Source organism: Tupaia chinensis, unplaced genomic scaffold (genome assembly GCF_000334495.1).
Source record: "Tupaia chinensis unplaced genomic scaffold, TupChi_1.0 Scaffold000638_1, whole genome shotgun sequence".
In the NCBI taxonomy this organism is placed as follows: Eukaryota; Metazoa; Chordata; class Mammalia; order Scandentia; family Tupaiidae; genus Tupaia; species Tupaia belangeri.
This window is the reverse complement of record NW_006160159.1, coordinates 2440023-2454597: the sequence shown is the minus strand read 5'-3', so window position 1 is coordinate 2454597 and position 14575 is coordinate 2440023. Positions and strand designations below refer to the sequence as shown.

General features: G+C 35.1%; 1 protein-coding gene across 6 annotated transcripts in view; it reads right to left on the bottom strand.

Moving 5' to 3' along the window:
- QTMAN (queuosine-tRNA mannosyltransferase) overlaps positions 1 to 14575 on the bottom strand; it is a 433127-nt gene that overhangs the window by 270724 nt on the left and 147828 nt on the right. The window contains exon 1 of one of the 6 annotated variants that reach the window (XM_027776189.1): positions 9672 to 9834. The exons of the other annotated variants lie outside the window; for them this stretch is intronic. The gene's annotated coding sequence lies outside the window, so the exon portion shown is untranslated. Of the gene's footprint in view, positions 1 to 9671; positions 9835 to 14575 lie in introns of those variants that run through there. 6 annotated transcript variants of the gene reach the window in all.

Sequence of the window (14575 nt, the reverse complement as noted above, 5' to 3'; positions counted from 1 at the left end):
TTATCTGGTTGTAAGGATTTGTGTCCTGTCTTGAGATATGGATAGGTTCATGTACCTACCATTTGAACTGAATCCTAACCTGTTTCCTGGCTTTAAGTATTAAGCTAATTTCCTTAGTATTTTTTTGATTAAGTTAAAACTTGTTTTCTTAATAGTACCAAGTTCACTTGCTATTGAATGTAGTTAGATTATTTAAGAAATTGTGTGATCAATACAATGGGGGGGGGATGGAAGACAACTGTAGACACCAGAGATAGTGTGAGGAGAGGGTGGGGAAAGACAGAGGTTCAGAAATAGGGGTAAAAAAAAAAATACCAGAAACTAGAAATGGAAAATTTTTGATAATAACATGCATGATTAAGCCACTATGTGGTGTATTCTAGATGGGAAATCACATTTTATACGCTGTGACGATGCTTAGGGAATTAATGTAAATTAAGTTAAAAAAAAAAGAAAAGAAAAGTTTCAGGAAAAAAAAACTAAAACTGTATTTGTTAAATTTTAAAAAATGCATTAAAAATACCAATTTGATGACTGCAGTAAGATACATAGCCCCAGCTAGGTGCTACTTTATAGGATGTTCATTCTACTCACCGAGGCTTATGCCTAAAGTTGGACTTGTGTTCATGGAAATGTATATATCAGCTGTGCTTGCTATGAAAATATTTAGTTTAATTAAGATCTTTAGTGACTCAATAAAATGTGGGGGAAAAACAATATGGAAAGCAAACATAGATACCAGAGACAGTGTGGGAGGAGAGTGGGAGATGGCAGAGGGTAAAAGATAGGGAATCAAGGATGGGAAAAAAAGGCAAAACATACAGGAAAAAAGAAATGGAAAATTATTTGTTGACGATAACATGTATGTTGATGTGCTTGATTGAGCCAATATACAGTGTACTCTGGATGGAAAATCTCATTTTGTATGCTGTAATGATGTACAGTGAATGAATGCAAATAAATAAATTTAAATTTAAAAAAAGAAGAAGAAGACTTCCAGGAGGGCCTAGAGATGGGATTGCTGTATGCCCCTCCCCTGGAGGGTGATTTCTCAGTTTCCTTTCTCTGTCATGAGCACACATGCCCTATGGCAAATATCTCCCAGATAAAATAAAAAAGAAAGACTTGCAGAATGCCTCAATATAAATGCTGATGCCCAGGGCCTATAGCCAGAGCTGTCCACTGTGACAGCACAGGTGGTTTGCTCTGCACCACTCAATGAGCACCATTCACATAGTGCAATGCAATCTGTAAGGAGGAGCAAAACTGAAGTGAACACACAGTACTGAACACAAACACATACTAAGTGAGCCACTAAGTCAACACTAATGAATCATTTCTGAAATAGGAAGTGCCATACTTAGTTCTAAGGACTAGGGGAGTTTCTTTGAACTATTGCCTATATAACAGTAGAGCATGAGCTAGACCCTGGGAGACTGCCTTCTCATGTCTGCATTGGGTAACAGGTTCTATTATTTACTTAGAATTTTACAGTAAATATAGTATTTTAAGATCAGATGTATTTCATGATACTGAAGAACTTCTTGGGGCTTTATCAGAGTAATAATGTTATTTCAGGCATGTTTTATTTTTAAAGAAATTTTAACTTTTAAGAGATATACAATGCAATATGTAGTACTACAGATGTGCTGTCTGCAATTTGTTTTAATATAATATGAGGTAGGAAAGAGCTAGACAGGGTTTCGATAGAATAAGACTAGCAATGTATTATAATTGTTAAAGGAAACACAGGTCTATTATCTATCCCCTCTACTTTGAATATTCTTTAAGTTTCTCAGTATGCGCTCACTCATTCAGATCAAAAACAGGAAACAAATATGCCGACTATAAGCATGATTTTTTTTTTTTTTTTTTTTAGAATAGAGAAGACACTTAGGATGAATGTAAGTATCCCAAGGAAAGGGCTAGGTGGTCTGATTTGAATATGAATAAGAATTTATTTGTTAGAAAAATAACTGGCAGTCACTGAAATCTCTTAATAACTGAGATGACTAAGATGCTTTTACTCATGAAAACTGCTGAGGGATGACTGAAGGAAAAGAAACTCAAGTGGCCTTTATTACACATCCAACATAATACAGATAAAATCATTGTATCCCAAAATATACATTCCAGGGACTTTGTCTTAGGAGGGATAATACTATAAGTCACTAATAATCACTAATGCCTGAATAACAGTAAGTCAAATAGAAAGCATTTCCAAGAAACAGACAATAAAAAATTAAAATGTTAATGTATAGAAGCCTTATGGTAAACATATAAAATTCGAAGGAGAGAGGTGGAAGAACATCCTTCTAGGGGATGGCTGAAAATGCTCCAAGGGCTACAAGACTGAAGCAATCCAACCTGAAAAACAGCACTACCTTCTTTCTCCAAAGTGGGGCAAGTAAACCGGCAACATTAGCGACCCAACAGGCAGACCTCCAATTTTAAAACACTATGGTTCTTGCACTGTTCTCTTCTCTCATCAATATTTTTATATTCCAAAAAGGTTCTGGGTTTATCACTTCATATGAAATACATGTCTGATGAAACCACTTTTCTAACTGCCATTTTCCCAACGTACAGTTTTTTCTGCCAGTAAACTAAAAGATAGAGACCATTTTGTGCATATTGGCACTGTTATCAAAGAGAAAGAAGTCTCTGTCCTACAGACCTATTTGTCACTTTAAGTTCTGCCTCATTTGCCTCAAATTCATTAAAGCTATAACTTAAACAACTTGTAAAAGAAACTGAAAGAGAAAAGTGAAAACCATTACAACAGCGACCTTCTCTACTTGACTTAGGTAAGTGTCCCCCTGGTGAGCCCTAACTGACACAGGAGCTCTTCCAGAATCCTGCCATCTGGGTAGCTGGGACCTAACAAACCTCAGTACACCTCAGTCCTTTGGTCCCTGACCCATGCCCTCAGTGCTGCCGTGAGTGTGTGTGTGTGTGTGTGTGTGTGTGTGTGTGTGTGTGTAGGGGGGGTGTTTCATACAAACAAGAAGTATTTGTACTAAAGGAAAGCATAATATTCCTGCAAACATTTAAAAAAAATACTGAGAACCTACTGTATGCTGACAGAGCTCTACAATGTATAGAATAAAGAAGAAAGAAGAAAAGAAAAATAAGGAGTATAGAACCATGCAAAGCAACACAAAATGTGAAATCCGGAGTCATAGAAAATTAGCTATTATTGTTTTTACTGCATACCTTTTATCTATATATAAAAACATCACAGGAATTCTGAACACAGCAAAAATTATGTCACATGAACTTTATTGATATTTCTTAGCATCATTCTTTATTCACTTATCTAATAAATATTTACTGAACACTAAGAATTAGATCTAGGAAATAGTGTCGAAAAAGACGAAGCCTTTGCTCTTAGGGAACATAAAAAATAATACAATATTTCCTAGGTAAATCTATAATAATCATTGATTATAAAAATTCAAGAAAAGGGCAGTACAAAATATCATAAGACTCCAAATAACCCTAAAATATAATTTGGATATTTGCTTTTGAATTTGAGTTGCTCAGGAATTCGTGGATTCGTTATCTGTTGGTTTATCGAGAACTTTTTCCTCTTTTCCCACTCATCTACTCACACTGACCACTTTACCGTTACTAACGCTGCCTGAGATTGATGGACTAGGTAATACCGCTTTGCAATGACCAACAAGTACAACATGATCACTAACTATTCAAAATTGTTGCTACTTAGTGAGCTGATCTGATGAAACACTTGAAGTAAAGTTAAAAAAATGGAAGAGAAAAGGATTTAGAATGATCTGGCAGGAGGAATAAGGCTGTGAGGTTTAGGGATGTTTATTTCAGGTTAACTCTTTTACGTTGTAAGAGAGAATTAGTGTGTCTAAAAGATGATAAGTCAAATGAGCATGCTAGGTATTACCCTCTGTGACATGCTGGTCAGACACACTTCTCAGAATTCCTGAAGCATATATTACTTTCAGCCTCAACTAGCAAAAGTAACAATGTGTTCAGAGGTGAACTTTATTTCTTCCTTTCGAAAGAAATATAAAGGAAAGTCTGTATGAGGGAAAAAAGGGGCAAAACTAACTTACATAAGAATCTTCAGAATTTTATCTGCTAAAACAGTGCTTCCAGCATACCTACAATATGTTTTAAGGTTGTATTCAAATTAAATAATCTGCACTAATGAGATGGCCAGTGACACAGATGACCTGAAATGGTCGATTTTTGTCCTACTCAAAATTTCTACTGTGAATAAGAAAATAAACTTTCATTATGTTTACTGAAATTCATAACTATTTCAAGAAAGTATATTGGAACATTTATTTCTACTTATCTAATATTTTTGGCAGCTCTGCTTTTATTCTTTCATTAAAATTAATGTGATAAATTTCTTCCTATGCAGACATTCACCTAATTCTTTTCCTAGGGCTTAAACAGAGATGATATATGGGAAATAACTACTTTATGTTGAACGCTAGTCATTCTATCACAGGGATGAAACACCTTTCCTTAGAAAAACAACAGGCATCATCAAACCATCAGACCCATGAATCTACTTATACCTTTTTTTTTCTCTTTAAGAATTCTTTAGTCTGCACTAGATATGGATACAATTCAACCACTTTCCATTTAACCTTTTTTCACAGAGAATTCTTTCAAACACTTTCAAATCAGGCACTCAGTAGCAAAGTATCTTATAAAATAGGAGACATTCCAAAAGTGTTAGCTGAAGAAAATGAATCAACAGTGAAATATTCTCAATTCACTTTTCCAATTAAAACAAAAAGTAGTAAGAGAGCCAGCAGGTGGCACAGTAGTTAAGGTGCTGGACTCCCATGTGAGTGACCACAGTTTGAGTTCTGGATTTGGTGGCCTGAAATTTATGCTGGGTGTGTATACATGCATGCCTAAAATCCTGAAAAGAGAAATGAAGGAAAAGAAATGGTAGTATGACCATCTCCCCCCCCCCGGGGGGGTGCTTTCTCACTTACATTTTCTCTCTTTCTGTTTCTCTTTTTCTGTCTCTCTCTCTCTGTGACTCCAGCAAAGACACGTGCCTTCTAGAAAAATTTTTAAAAAGAAACATAAATATGACCATTATTTTATTATTACTACCCAGTAAAATATTCGATAAATTGCTTCTATTCAGCCATAATTCTAAATTTATATCAGAACTGAACTGAAATAAATTTAAATGTTCAAAAAGTTACAAGTAATATGCCTACTATCATTTCTTCTTACTGTACCACTACAATTCTCAAATCACCTGTAACTGAAAACAAATGTAGCTTCAGCTAAGAGTTCTTTAAATACTATGACTTTATTAATACATTAATTCCATATCATCTCTCCTACTCATATTTTAAAATAGATAAAGGCTATCAATTACGTAACCAAAAAACCAAAGACACCTAAGAAGAAATACTACTTAAAAGAATAATACAAATTCTAACTAAAACTGCTTCAACTTCATAAAAATATTTTACTCTCTAATTTATAAAATATTCTTGAAAGAGTAGTAACTCAGTTGATCCTAACACAAATAGTGAAGAGAAAATGGAACGATGTTAATTCTATTTTCACTGTTTTGGAGGTGAAGATAGAAGACAAGAGTGATTTGTCCTTACAAAGGTGAATAACTGAACTGGGCTCTGAATTCAGCTCCTCTGCCATCTAGTCTAGTTCTCTTTCCCAGCTTCTCAGAACTCCTGTGTAGTAATATGTCTAACAGGTAGAAGAGAAAACATCAAGGCTCATCATTTGTTCCTAGGAATGTCCATAAACTGCAGGGATTCACACTATGTGGGCTAATATTTGTATTAGTCAGTATCTATATGCCTAATTTGTGGTTGGGAGTTGTGAATAAATACATTAGTCAGTAAGATAAAGTAAGTGAGGAAATAGTTGACAGTCAACATCTATGAAAAACAGAAGTCTTTTCTTGGTCAGATGTGCTTTTGACTAAATACATACATACATACATACATACATACATACATACGTGTGTGTTCATGCGTATTATATATATATACATATATATATATATATAAAACAAATTGAAAAGTGAAACGAAAATGCAGGTAAATGTTGATGAGTACAAACTGAATATCTAAAAATGCAAATGTGGAAATACTGATTCAAATAGCACCATTTCATTACACTGAAGTGGAGAGAAGACTTCAGGTGATTCATATAGATAAATTTGGAGGGAAGGGATTTCCCCACCACCATCCCCCACATTTTAACATGTAAAACAAAAGCACCAAATAAAAGCAGATTGCAAGATATCACTTCACAGTTTTCTTACTATTTTTTCTAAAATATAAGACATACCAAGTTTGTAATTATTCATGCCCATCTAAAACCTAAATCCTTAAACACCTAACAAAAGCATTATCTTTTTCTGTAATATAAAAACAATCATAAAAGAATATAAATATTCTGAATTTTCCATGTTTTGATATAATCCTATCTGGATGCTTGATCATCAAAAACTGCGGGGATCAGCAGATACTGTAATGGCTATGTTGCTGAACTCCCATGTAGTTGACCACGGTTTGAGTCCTGGACCTGGTAGCTTAAATTCACAGCTGGAACGCATGTGTGTGTGTGCACAAGATCCCGAGAGGAGAATAGAGGAGAGGGGATTGCAGTGTGGCCATCCCCATTTGGGGGTGATTTCTCACTTTCTGTTTCTCTGTCTCTCTCTTTCTGGTGAACGCACATGCCCTATAGCAAAAACCTCTCCCCTCCAGCAGAAAATCTCACCATTCAGTAGAAATCTTAGAATATAACAGCAGAAAAACTGATAATGCAAATTCCATACGTTTTTAGGGCCAGATAAGCCTGAAAAACGAAATAGCAAAAAAGAAAAAAGAAGTAAGAATCTCCTAATCATCAATTTTTTTTTTCAATAGTTCTAGGAGGCTGGTACTCTCCACGGTTCCTCTCAGATTTAGACATCTAATTAGGAACTGCATTTTTAATACTGTTAATACATGTAAACCATATGCATGCTGAACATATTAAAGAACAAAAGTTTTCTGGGTGCTTTTTTCCATAGAAAAAATAAAGAAAACACTGTTCAAGTGGATCACGACCATCTGCCAGCATTTAATCTAAAATAAAATTGATTGAAAGAAGGCAAATGTTAAGATCAAGTTTCCAAAAGTCTGAAGATTTTTCAGGTAGTTCAATTTTTAAATCTCCCATGTTTCTTCTTTGTATGTGTGTCCATCTGCATCATCTCTTTTCTACTCCCAGTACCAATATCAAAATCAAAGAAAATGGTTACTTACATAAACTCTACTTAAATATTAAACAATACTCAAATTTCAGAGTAAGACCACAATTCTTAACCTCTGTTTTTATTCTCAAAAAATACTGTAAATAAAATATGAATGTCATTAAATTCTTTGAAGATTTGGAAAAAAAACAAGAATACTGCAATTAAAATGATTGCAGCATCTTACCAATCACTCTTTATAAACTTATAATCTATTCCTTCCCAACCAATTATAATAAAATAGCAAGTCGACAACTTCTAAACTTTTGCACTAATGGCAATAAGACATCACTTGGTTTCCTTACAGTAGTCCTCATACAAAATAGTAGAAAACTTTTATTTCAGTAAAAGGAAGTTATGTTTTTGTCTTAAAAAATTAAAAATCTCCCTTGAGAATACAGATAACACTCAGCAAATGTTATATAATGAAAGCTAAGAATTATTACATTTGAATGAGAAATTATATTATAGATCTGTCCCCTAAACACACACATACACATGCACGCACACATAAACACACACACACACACACACACACACACACACACAATACAAGTAATGTATATCCTGAATTACACTGGATTTTATTCGAACTTTTTTCATTGTACTTAGGCTTACAACAGAAAGGAAATAATAGGAAAAAAGTGACAAAAATTAGTTCACATTTTCAGCTACTTTTATCTTCTAGAAAGCTGGGAAGTCACCAAAACAGTTTGTATAAAAATAAATGTCTGTATCAATACTAGATACATGAAAAAAACATGAGTTAATAACCCCCACCCCCAAAATTTTACTACTACAAGACAGATTACCAAGTGTAGGAGATTTTCCTAGAAATGTATTAGAACATGAATTCTTAACAAATGCTGACTCAAATGAACACAGTCCAAATAAAACCAAAAAAGACAAAAAAAAAAAAAAAAGCACACTCCCTAAAGCACACTGCCTATTTACCTTATCACATATGCCTGGCACATAATTAGTGCTCATCGAGTGGACACGTGCTATTCCAGACTGTGGAAGAAGAAACTGGCTTTTCTGAATTATGTACCATGTAGGGCAGCACCCACAAGCTTTACTCATTCATTTTCATTTTGGGAGCTAGCATATATATGAACTTTACAGATGTACTTAATACCTCACTTTATGGGGCATGGTGTTAAGTTTGAGAAGTTAAATATCAAATGATAAATAAGTCAGTACACCTGTATGCATTTATTTGTACATATCTTTTCAATATAAGCAAAAGAAGAAAAATAGGGAGGCAAAGTACTGATGTCACAGGGAGGTGAGGCATTGTCTGTTGAGGATGCTTTGTGGTTTTGTCAACTGTGTTGGGGAGAGATGTTCACTGGTTGAAATATCCATTTTGTAAGACAAATAATAATGTGATTGGATGTATAAAAGAAAATGAAATGAAAAATAAATTAATTTTTAAAAATTTAAAAAATTTAAAAATTTTGAAAAAATTTTAAAAATTTAAAAATTTTGAAAAAATTTTAAAAATTTAAAAATTTTGAAAAAATTTTAAAAATTTAAAAATAAAAAGGGAAAGGAATCAATATTGTCTTAAACTTTTAAAGAAAAGCAAGTTTTACTATATTGTAAGTATACAGGGTAACTTAAAAATGCTGTCAAAGCAAGCTCACTGAGCCAATGTAATGCGTCAAACACCTTCTAATGAGGGATTTACATTTAGCATTGTCTGTTTTTTTGTGTGTTTTTGGAGAGGTTTCGCTATAGGGCACATGTGCTCATCAGACAGACAGAGAGAGACATAGAGACAGAAAGCGAGAACTCATCCCCCAGGGAGGATGGTCACGCCGCAATCCCTTCTCCTCCATTCTCCTATCAGGATCTTGGGCACGCATGCACACGCGTCCGGCGTGAGTTTTAAGACACCGAGTCCGGGACACAAACCACGATCGACTACGTGGGAGTCCAGTGACATAGCCATTACGCTAACTGCTGGTTCCCTAGCACTGTCTGTTTTTTAAAAGTAATTACCACCACTAAAGTAGTTGAAAGGTGACCCTGCGATTTTGACTATGTGAATTTATATCTAAAATTCTTTTCTCAGAGACAGGACTAAGAAAAATTTTGGTTGTGGTTCAGCTTCTAGACAAATTTCATAGCTAGTGAAATACAAACAACACAAATTTCATATTGCTAGTTCCTGTCCTACTTGCCATGCCTACTAGTACTGTTCTCACTCATGACCTCAACACTTCTCCATTACATGTTTTGATCTAATGACCATCTCTAGGCTCACTGATGGTCTCTATCCTATATTACCATAATAATCATCCCATCCATTTTCCTTATTTTACTACCATGCCTGACTACAGTATTCATGGAGACTTACATGCAAAACATCACTTACCTTCCTTAAATACCGACAATATCATTTTCCCTTTGTGCTCCTGCACTCAGATCATGTGGTTTGGATGGGTTTGATTCCAGTTTCTGATTTCAGTGTAGTGAAGTAATCCAGGTCTGGCCAGTCAGATGACTTGTGTAATAAATTTTAAGGCTATATGATACCAAAAAGTTTACTTAATCAATCCTGGGAGCTTTGTTAGACCTACTGAAAAAGACATAGTCTTCTCTTAGATAAAGTAACTAAAATGGTAGAATATAGGCTTAGCTTTGGGAGTGACAAATGTAGAGAGAGCTTGCTCCAGGCTATAACAGACTCAAGAAACCAGGAGACCTAATGACAACTATAAAACACCAGATTCAACTTTGCCTGCCAATCACTGGGGCTTCCCATTACAGGACCCAATACATTTTCCTTTATGTTTACATGGTTTGAAAAGGGTTTCTATCACATGCAACTTAAAAAGTCCTAAGTAATACAAATTTCAAAGGATATCCATCATCTAAAGTGCAATCTCCCTAAATGCTTAACCTTGAATTAAAAAATATACATGAAATCAACAAAATCTGCCTATCATCCCAACATGATCTCCCAGGACTCAACTCATTACATGCAATGTTAACCCAAGCTTTTAGTTTTAAAAACGTTTCTCTATTTTTCCTGTATTAATAACTTTATTTGTAAATTGCTTTCTCCTACTACACTTTTCTATTTCAGCTTCATCTATCATAATGTTTAGTCTACCTCAGAATGTGCCAAGCAAGAATGAAGCCTTCTCCTCTGCACTTCCTGAATGATTACTTCCCTTCTGTAGTACTGAGTGTTCTGTGGATATACATAGCAATACCATGAAGATTTTGTATGCTTCCTCTGCCTCACGGTCTGTAGAAATAGAGCTAACATGAGGGTGAAACACCTTCTTTTTGAAAGAACAAAGAACCATGAAATTTTGAGGCTGTGACAGAAGACATGAACAAATAAGAAGTCACATGAGGGTAACTTCAAAGATAGAAACACTGTTAGAAAAAAGTCATTCCCCCAAAGTCTAAACTATAACAAACACTGTTAGAAAAAAGTCATTCCCCCAAATTATAAACTCTAAAAGTAAAAGTTAAATATAATTTGTAAAGAATTTTAAAATTTTTATTTATCATTATTATTTAAATAGCTACTGTCTTCTCAGAGAGACAGAGAAAGAAAAGGAAAGTGAGAAAGCAAGCTACCAGGTCCAGGACTCAAACTGTGCTCAGACATTTGGGAGTCCAACGTCCCAAACACCACACCACCTGCTGTCCCAGTAAATCTTTTTTTTTATTTATTTATTTTTTTAAGTTTAAGGAGATGTACAAATAAGTAGATTAAACCCCTTAAATGAAGCAATAGTTGAGAGCAACATTGAATGAGAGGACGTATTTGTTCTCTGAGATGGACCTTCATGGGAAGGTTCCAAGTTCACCTCCCAAAATCACCCTGTACATGTCAGACATACATGTGCCCATGATCTGGACCAGCTGAGGCTGGGGAAACACCTGATAAAAAGATCCTATTGTCTTACTCTCTCTCTCGTGGAATAAGTAAGTAAACAAACTTTAAAAAGCTCCTTAAATCTTGGTCTTGATTTTAATTCCTTGTTCACAACATCATAGAACTCAGCATTAAATGAAACTACAAACATTTAGTTTCAAATGAAAAAAATAAAAATATTCTATAGTTTAAAAGGTGGCTTTTTCAGGCCAAAAAATTAAGGGTAGAGTCTAGAACTCAGGATTACCGATTCCCCTGGTATAAAGTGCTGTTTCTTTCAAAAACAAGTGACTATAATTCTATTAGTAAGCACTTCTATGCATGTATGAAATTAAAAATACTAAAGATTATTTGAAGATTCATCTTGGATAGATTCTAAGCCAGAGCCTGCAAACATAAAGGCCTAAATGGGTCAGTTAAGTAACATAACTGTGAGAGGCAGGTAGGTATAAAACAATCATGACTGGTGAAGTTTGTGACTAAAAGCAAGAATGTCTATCTGTCCAACAACATTGAAAAAAAATTAAATAACTACAGTGGCCAAGTATAATACTATTATAAATTCTAATCTTTCATTTATTCTGATAGATTTTTACTTCATAAAACAGAAGACTACTACCATTCATGGTGGACACTGACAAAACTAAAACCCCTTACTATGCAATCACATTAAATTTTATAAATACCACAAACATGGTCTAGATTCTACAAAGTTTTCTGAACCAAAAAACTTGTTTTTTAGAAACATTTTAATATAGGGGAAATTCCAGAAAATTATATTTTCTTTTGTCAAAATTTACATAATGGATGATGGCTACTTTCACATTATGATTAATAAAACCCATAAAAATAAGTGAGTAAATGTGTATAGAATGCTTCAGTTCCACAAAACTGAGTAACACATGCTCCTAAATGTCTCTAAGCAGTTTCTACATAGAAGAGATGAAACTAGATGCAGGATACTAATAGCGCCCATAGCAGAAAAAAAACGCAAGCAAATTTGTAAAGCCAACAGCAACCATAGTTTGTTTGCATTTTCAAACCCTATTTTAATCATTTATTCAACCATGATTCATTTAAACTTAATAAGTTTGAATTCAAGTTTAGTAATTCATTCAAACTTAGTAAGATGGTACTAAGCCACTACTAACTGCTAGGCTGCATACTAGGTAGTGGGGATAAAATGGTAAACATGAAAGATACGATCTTTGCCATCATGAAACGTAAAATAAATGGGGAGCAAAGAAAAAAAGAAAGTAAGCAAACAGTAAGTACAAGTTATATAAAATGGTATTACGGGGAGTGGGATAGGGTTTATTTTAGAAAGGGTGCGCAAGGAAGGCCTCTTTGAGGTGAAATTTTAGGTGATATTTGAAGGATGAGTTGGAGAAAGCAATGAACAAAGGGTGTAGGGTAAGAGTATGGGTAAATGTTGGTTGGCAAAAAGATCAGCATGAGTATCAGGACCTGAGGCAGAGAAAAGCTTGTTTCTAAATGAGTAAACAGCTCCAATGCACACTGGCAGGGGTAGAAGATAAGGTTGCTGGGCAGACAGAGCCCAGATCACAAGAACCACAGCAAGCCCTTGTGTACAATCTGGATTTTTACATATGCAATAAGAAGTCTCTGATGGCTCATAACAGAAATAATTTAATCAAGGCAACAACTATAAACACATGAATATAGGTACAAAGCTTTCTTTAATCAACAAAGGGTCAGGGCGAGGAGATGGTACATTGGTGATGTAATTGGCCCTGGAAGGGCAAGGTCTTGGGTTCACATGCAGGGACCTCCCCAGAATGTGTATACCCATGATATAGAGTGGTTGAGACTTCAAGCTGACCACGGTATGAGACCTTTGTTGGTAGGGTCTGTTTCTGTTCTATGTCTCTCTCACCAACAGAAGAAATAAGTGAATTTTTAAAAGAGAGGTTTACTAAGTATTTACTATGTGCTAGAACTGTATATACATATCAAGTTTGGCTTTATATTCTAATGCTAGCACAGGCACCACTCTTATTACGAAAATATATAATACATACTGAGGAAGGAAAAAAAATGGAGATGAAGGGGAGAAAAAATAAAGGAAACAATGTTAGAAAGGTGCCAAAAGATAACTAATCAAGAGGGAGTTGGGTGAAACCCAACTCAGTCCCCAATGCTTCCTCAACTACACATACTCATGAGGAATTTCTCACAAACAAGGAGGGTGTTGCAGGGGCCAGAAGATGGTATGAAGGTTAAGGTGCTGGATGCCATACAGCCTATTCTGCGGTTTGAGTCCCAGACCCAGTGGCTTGACTAATCATGCCAGAAGTGTATGCATGTGTATGCCTAAAAATCCCAAGAGGAGAATGGAGGAGAAGTGATTACAGCATGGCCATCTCCCTGGAGGGTGATTTCTCAGTTGCTCTTTCTGCATTTTAAGTACAAAAACTTAAAAAAAAAATTTAATTAAAAGAAAATTAAAAATAAGAGACAGCTCTCAGTTTCTCTTTCTGCCTGGTAAGTACAAAAACTTTTTTAAAAATTTAATTAAAAAAAATTAAAAATAAGAGACAGCCCCCCACTGCAATGAACCCAAGAGCCTAAACAACAAAGGAGTTTTGGGTTCTTTTTTGTTTGTTTTTCTTTTTAGGCATTTGACATAGGGTACATGCACTCACCGATGAGAGACAGAAAGAGAGACAGTAAGAGAGAAAGTGAGACATCATCCACTAGGGAGGATAACAATGCCACAATATCCCTTCTGCTCCATTCTGCTCATAGGACTTTGGGCGTGCACACACACACACACACACACACACACACACATCAGCATGAATTTCAAGTTGTCAGGTCTGGTACTCAAACCTCAAGCACCCATGTGGGACTCCAGCACCTTAACCACCATACCACCTTCTGATTACCAGATGAGCATAAACAAAGCAAAAAGGGGTAAGAATTAGTTGCTTGAGGGACAAGACAATGAACCCAAAGGAGGTTAGAAGGACAAGTCTGAACCCAAGGGAATGTATGGGCATGAAAGCTTCCTTAAAAAAAGAGGTGCAAGGGAATGAAAGAGAGATGGGTGCTACTGAACTTTAAAGTAACATAATTGGTTCACTGAACATATTCTCATTTACTTAGACCTTACTGAAATAAATAAGCCAAGGCTGTGATAGAATGAAATTAAATACCTTTCATTTTCTGAATTTTTTTCATGCTGTGAAAACTACCCATGATGAAGACCCTTAGTACCTAAAAACAACCAGAATAGAGTGCTCCAACCAGATTAATAGTTCTAATGTCAAAAATAAGCATGCTACTGAGGAAAGTAAAACTATGAAGGTCCTTGCTCTGCAGCCAGAGCTCTTTTAGACAATAATGTAATAGCATTAATT